Here is a 7,461-nt window from a genome sequence, read left to right as displayed (position 1 = left end):
ATTATATTAATCAAATATCACATGACTATTATAATTATTATTTGTGTATTTCATGTTCTTTAAATGCAAGCTAGAATTTTATGTACATTTTTTTTTTCAATATAATTTCCCCTACAGAATGCTATTTAACACAATCATAAATTGAGATGTGGTGGAAATGTTCATTTTCAGAAAAAAAATGACAGAATTCTCCCATGATGCATGTATATACACTAGGACATTGCTTGCTGACAAATTTCGAAAAGTCGAAGAAGCTCTGTTGCCAGTTAATCGTTTAAATTGCCATTGTGACACCAGTAAGCAGGAAGGTTGGCAGAGGAAGGCAAAAATAAAAAATCTAATTACAGTGTAGTGCAGGAAGCTTCACTGTAAGCTCTATTATGCTAACAGCAGGTACTGGTGCTTTTCGGGTCACTTTAGTCCATCTTTTTTTTTTTTTTTTTTTTGGACACAAATTAAAACTTTTGAATAGGAATGCTGTTGCTTTTTTGTGTGCAAAAACAATCTGTGGCTTTCACACTAGCTCTCCAAGTGAGAGCAGAGGTTGAATAATTCTCTATGAATACGCAAATGATTTCACAGCTCCTCCTCATTGCACTTTCCATTTGTTGATGTACGATGAGACTCATTGCACTCGGAAAATGGAAAAGCTCAATTCCCACTGTTTGTTTAGGAAATGTGATCCATACATCCAATTAAAATGAGCAAATTCAATCTGAGCGCTTCCACAGAAATCATCTTCGTAATGATTAACAGTGAAATGTTTGTGTTTTGAGTCTTTCCGCCGGTGTGGTTTCATGTTCGCCTGGGGTGAGGCGGCGGCGACGTTCGATTTGTGGGTGTTAAGGCGCGGACCACAACCTGGGGAAAAGACGGTTGGTGTGGGCAGCCTGTCCGCCAGCGGTGGACGAGTGCTTTCTCATCACGAGGGACACTGGAGCAGATTGTGCTGATAAAAGCCAGCGTGGTCTAGTGATCAGACGAGGCCAGAGCAGAGGTGGCCACCCCACTGCCATGCGGCGCAGCCTTTGAAAATGTGATTCAGCTGTTCCCTCCTGTCCGCTCGCATTAATCTCTCGCGTGGAGAGTAGAGATTCTGCGAAAAGACACGTGAGTACATGGAAAACAAATTTGGAGTGCACAAAAGCTTTCTGAGAAGAGTAATCTCATTCGTAGAGAATTTGCGTCAAAAACCATCAGGGCAGCCAGTTTGCTGCACTTTACGCTATAATCAAGAAAGCATTCAGATGGATTCACTTGTTTCTTCTTTAGTGTGTCCACATTTAGAAATAGGTCAGGGTCCTTTGAAGCCTAAATGACTGCTCAGGATATTTGTTTTCAAAAACAAATGACGTTTAAGACCCGTAAAGCGTATTTACATGGCGATCACGGCACCCACGCATGTAGAAGCATTGCCAAACAAGGTAATGTATCCGATTAAGCCTGTATCTGATGTGACCTGAGCTCATTACTATCTAAATATGTATCAGATGAAACAATATGACAATTATTGATTTCATAAATTCTCATTTTGATATAATCCTTGAGTCAGATACAGGTAAACATACGTGGGTTGCTGTGGTGGTGGTGGTGGTGGTGGTGGTGGTGGAACGGATTTAGTAGGATGAAACGTCATGGAAGTGAGGTCAGTACCAATACCATTTAATATTACATGTACAAAAATGCATTGTATATTTCAAATTATTTTTAAGCAACATCACACAAAGTTAATCAAATAAATAATTGACATTTCAGGCACAATGCCCAGTTTTTCTGTTTAATTTGCTGCGGTAATGGAGATTGTACCAAAGAAGCCAAAGCTGCATCAACAATGATCCATACAATGAAAGTGAATGGCAACCACAAAAGGCAAAACGTTCAACGAATAACAACTTTTCGGTATGCTTCTGTATGTTTTTTAAACAAAGCTTCAGAAGAATTGAAATACAACACACAAGGTGTATTGGCCTCTTTTATGACTCTGTTATTGTGCCGTTTTGTCCCTTTAGGAGCTTGATAGTCTTTGCTCCCCATCCAATATTGTATGGAAAAGAGCAGCATGAACATTCTTGAAAACATCTAATTTTGTGTTCCACAGATGAAAGAAAGTTGTACGAGTTTGAGGGTGAGTATGTCATGACTTACTACAAAAATGACTTATTGAAAATTATCAATAAGTCATAACAATATATGTTTTTCCATTACTTTAACTCATAACAATAATGTAACCAATTTCAACATCTTTTTTTAAGTTATACAAGATTCAAGGAGGCAAGATTAGTTTAAATGACTTGTACTGCCAATTATACTTTACATTGTTTTCACCACTTTCATGATTGTTTTGCTTTTTTGTCCTTTTAGGAGCTTAATATTATTTGGTTCCCATCCACTTTAATTGTATGAAAAAAAGCAGCATGATCATTCTTCAAAACTTCTCCTTTTGTGTTCCACAGATTAAAGAAAGTTGAAAGGGTTTGAGGTAAGTCTGTGATGGGAGAATTGTACCCAGTACTTTCTTAGGTAAGCACACTGTTAAGGAAATGTATAAGTGCACATACTGTAAAATAAAAGTACAACCGCTATTCTTTTAATAGTGGTAATGGTATTGAACATATTATTACACCCAAGGTTTTGTGATTGACAGGATTAGAGGGGCATGCACTTTTCTTTTATAACTCTTGATGCTTCTTCAAGATTATTTGTAATTTGGGAATGCGATCAAGTCAACTTCTTGGTACTTTTGGATATGGCATATGAGCTCTGCAATGTCACAATAAATCAGCTGTCTTGCACTGAAAGGTTGCGAGGCAGTCAATCAAATATATGTTTAGAAATGTTATATATATGAGAGAGAACAAGAGCGAGAGAGAGAGAGAGAGATTGGGCTCTGCAGCAATCTGGCAGTCTTCCAAGGGCACCGTTACATCCAGTGAACAAACAAAATACTGGTCAGCTAAATATAACATTTCCCTTCATGAGCAGGCCTCAGGAAAGAGAGAGAGGGAGACAGATGCGGTACTGCGGTAGCAACATGCCAACGTGAGACTCGTGCTGCAGAAACTCACCTGAGGTGAAGCTCAGCCGTGCTAGCAGAGGTCAGGCTTGTCCTTTTCTCTCCTTTCACAGTGGCATGTTTGTCTCCGAAGACTTTGTGCACCCTTCCAATGTGCATCTCTGACTCTTCTTTCTTAGTGTTTGATTAAATCCCCCCCCCCTCCCTCTCTCTCTCCCTCTCTCTCTCTCTCTCTCCCTCTCTCTCTCTCTCTCCCTCTCCCTCTCTCTCTCCCTCTCCCTCTCTCTCTCTCTCTCTCTCTCTCTCTCTCTCTCTCTCTCTCTCTCTCTCTCTCTCTCTCTCTCTCTCTCTCTGGAAATACAAAGCTTTGAAACAAGACTTCGAAAGCTGTGAAAGATTAATAATTCACGTTGTCGCTAAAGCTACAGGGACTTGTAAAATTAAGCATTGTTTTTCAAGCCTGGTTGGGCATTCGTGCATGGAGGGAGAATTTGTTGTAAAAATATTAACTTGTGAGGGACGACGGAAAAGAAGTTGATGCATTGTTTAAATCTGAGGAGGAAAAAAAAAAGCATATGTTTATCATCATTATTCAGGAAGAACCCATAAACTCGCCTGCCGAGGATTTAAAGCAATTTTACTTAATCCGTCTTTTGTCTCGGTGGGAAAATTTAAACAAGCGCCAAAGCACAGAGAGACTTTGGAGAGAGACTGTGTCTTGCTAAGGGCTGTGTTCTCACTCTGTGAAGAATATGGCTGCGGAGAAGGTCATAAGTAGACAGGGAACACTGCCTGACTGGAGTGTGTGTTAGGGGGTGTCTAGGAATAAATAAATAAAGTAACCTTGCACCTAAATCATCAACATGAAATTCAAATTCATTGTGACTGGGTTGGAGGATCTCTAGGGCTTTGGATCCCGAGCTAATGACAGTTCTCTGGGTTTCAAAAGACCCATGGAGTCATCCAAGGCTACCGATGCAGACGCTGTCATCTTTGGTCTGTTTTATAAATTTGATGTGAATTTTGTTGAAGTGAATGGCTTTACCCACCGAAAATATCTTGCAGAGAGTTTTACCATTCTTGAAGACCTCTAAATGACCCTGACATTTAAGGCGCACCTAAAGCCGAATCCAAAACCTACAACGCAATCAGTGTAATCCGATTCCCAAACATGAACCATTCTTGTAAGTGAATCAATCAGCTTACAACTAACAGCTACTTAAATCCGTGTAGTTACCGACTGATCGTTCATGCGACAACATGTAGTTAAAGATTATGAATTTGTCAGTAGTTAATTTTATAAAAGAGGATGAAAGATTTTACCATATACATATACGGGAACATATTATGTTCCTGGGAGTAGCTATATGAAAATGATATGAAATATCAGCAATATAAGTGACCTCAGAGGGAACAATGTTCATTCTGGGCATGGCCGCCCATTCATTCCATATTAACCCAATGTCACGTTGCCCTTTTGACCCTTTGGTGTTAGAACTCTATCCATGCAGGCAAAGAACTGAAATGCCTCGTGCATTGCAATGATGCAGAAAGAGAAAAACCCAGCAAGTACAGATATTGAGCTTGAGGTAGCGAGTGACATAACCATGTGATCAGGGTCTGCGCACCCCTTTGGCTGCTACCTGGCTCCCGGCAGGCAATGCTAGCGGGGGCAAACGCAGGCGCTCCAGGGGACGCAGCTGTCATTTGGCAGGGGGCGCTTTCCAACAGCTTTTGGAGTTAATGTGAGAGTCTGTGCTGACAAGCACTACTGTGATTGTAGAACAACAAACAGATACATGAGCTCCCATAGAGACATGTCGAGTGTGTGTCAGTAAGATGTGTGTGTGCATGTATGACACAGTCAGGATCACTTATGCTGGATACAGCAGACATCTGTTATGATATAATATCTGGATATGATTTGATTTTTTTTTTTTTTTCAATCTTATCAATCCTAGTTTGTTATGTTGAGTCAGCCATCCCCTTCATTAAAATCCATCTTATGCTGATAGATTGGTTGTTGGTGTCTAGCTGGTCTAAGGATGGTCCTAACAGCTAGTAAGCCAACATTTAGCAGGTTTTTGGAACGTGATGTCTAGTCAACCAGCTAATGACCAGTTTAGACCAGAACCAATCGTACCCTGTTTTAAAATCCACTAAGCTGGCAGTTTGGTAAGAACTGTTTGCTGGAAGCAGAGGTGGACAAAGTACACAACTTCCTTACTTGAGTGAAAGCACAGATACTACTGGTCAAATATTACTCCTTTACAAGTAAAAGTTGTAAAGACCGTTTTTTACTTAAGTAAAAATACAGAAGTACTTGTATTTAAAAGTACAAGTAAATTTCAATGCATTGTTTTATTATTGTTGCATTGTTGTGTGTAATACTTACAGTACCTTATGCCTCTGAATCTATGCCTCATATCAATTTCACATTTATTTCTAGAACACAGTTCAGTGGGATTGAATGTGAGATTGAATAAGTCACTCAATAACGTCCACAATGGTTTCGGACACCCAAATGGCTGTTCCCTCAAATAGTGCCCTATTTAAAGTTTTTTGGCTTTTAGTATGAATATATTAGCCTTACTGTTATCTATAAGCAAGTGTGCAACAAAACAATGACAAAATTTGCATTTAGAAGACCAAACCCAACGTTGAAAAATTAAAATCAGGTTGATGTCAGAATCCAACGCCAGATTGACATTAATCTCCAACGTTGGACAGACGTTGTATTGTGGTTGAAAATGAAAATCAGGTTGACGTCAGAAACCAAAATCAGTCGGTTTCTGACGTCAATCCGACTTTCATTTCCAGCCAAAATGCAACCCCTGTGGGGTTGCAAAATCAAGATTTTTAAATTTGCAAAATCATCCCCTGACTGACGTTACTACTTTCTATTTGGATTCAAGATGAATGGCGTGCTCAATTCCTTTTGGGTTTAATTTGGGTGCTCTTTGGTCCAAGGTAGGACATCTAAGAGGTAGTGTAGAGAAATGATTCTCTGATCACCAAGGCACTCCTTAATTAAAATGTCTTTATTACAAATTTGACATGTCTAACTGGACAACTGTTGATGTCGACAGAATTGTAGTGGAGCAAAAAGTACGATATTTGTCTTTCAAATGTAGTGAAGCTAAAGTAAAAAGTTTCCAGAAAAAATTATTCTTAAGTAAAGTACAGATACTCAAAAAGTGTACTTAAGCACAGTACTCAAGTAAATGTACTTTGTTACTGTCCACCTCTGGCTGGAAGTTGTTGGTTTCAGGCTGACCTAATCTGGTCTAGCTTGCAAGAAAAAAAAAAAAAAAAACAGGTTGTCATAAAAGTTTAAGGTGGTCCACCTGGTTTATGGAACACATGGCAGATAATGAGTAGTTAGTACTCATTAGATAGATGGATAGATAGCAAAATAAATTTCAAAGAATGTGCATAATAAGGATTCTGTTTAATCAGATTGCATTACAAATCGCATTTTAGCAGTGCAATCCTATGAAAGACCCAGGGCAACAGAAGCTGCCTTAGAATATAAAGTATAATTATGAGTAGCGCAGAACCTCATTAGTTTGAAATATTAGTACCTCGGTAGAGCTGGCCTCCAGTCTTCCCTTCATGGGGGAATAGCGCTCGCTTTGGCAGCCAGTCATTTGTTGATTTTGAAGGAGATCAGTGAAACAGGTGTGCCATGCTGTGTCGACGTCGCTGCCTGCAGGGTGGATCAGCAGCGCTCTTGAACTCCGCACTGAACGATGGATCTTAGGATGCGCTATGGCTGGCTGGCAAACCGTCCACTCCAGCTGATAAACACCTTTAATCACACAACCTCCCGTGGTGGAGCGTGCAGGGGTTGGCGCACATATCAACAAGAAAATGGATAAAATATTACAAATATGCATGCGAAATTTGCAATATTTGTACATCTGGGATACAGCTCAACAAATCCTCTCATATTATACTGCTGTGAATGTTTAATATGTCAAGAGTGAGTCCAGTGTTGATGATTCCTGCAGAGACTAAAGAGATTTTTCAAATGTTGCTAGATTGTTTCCTAAGCTGAGCCTCCAAAGAATCTTGTTTTATTTCAGATATTCTCAAACTATCCTTTATTTTTTTAACTGTGGATGAAATATTATTACAAATGCAGACTCTTTGTATTATCTTTGTATATTTTTTTTTTAAAGACAGCATTAAATCAAAATGGACCCAAATTTCTTGGTTTATACACGCTTTTGGTCTTGTGAACTATTCATGAGGTTTGGTCCCGTTAACTATCCGTCAATGCGAACGAAATACCATACCAATAGTTTTCTGCACCACTATTCAGCCTACTACTCTGCAACACTTTTTCTAAATGTACTTTTTGAAACAGAATCCCAAACAGATCGAAACCAATCCCTGAACATGAATCATTCTTGTTAGTGAATCAATCAGCTCACAATTTTAAA

The 7,461-nt window shown here is 39.3% G+C and overlaps 1 long non-coding RNA gene across 1 annotated transcript; it reads right to left on the bottom strand.

The window, feature by feature from the left end:
* Window positions 1-450: 450 nt before the first annotated feature.
* Window positions 451-3,198, bottom strand: LOC309498006. Its single transcript, XR_014205800.1, has 2 exons — window positions 3,066-3,198; window positions 451-1,096 (listed from the first exon to the last, which is right to left on the bottom strand). It is a non-coding gene; the product is annotated as an uncharacterized lncRNA (long non-coding RNA).
* Between the last annotated feature and the right edge of the window lie 4,263 nt (window positions 3,199-7,461).

The sequence above is a fragment of the Leuciscus leuciscus genome (assembly GCF_965113295.1).
Source record: "Leuciscus leuciscus genome assembly, chromosome: 4".
Lineage (NCBI taxonomy): Eukaryota > Metazoa > Chordata > Actinopteri > Cypriniformes > Leuciscidae > Leuciscus > Leuciscus leuciscus.
The sequence above is the reverse complement of the archived record's forward strand: the minus strand, read 5'-3'. Positions and strand labels throughout refer to the sequence as shown.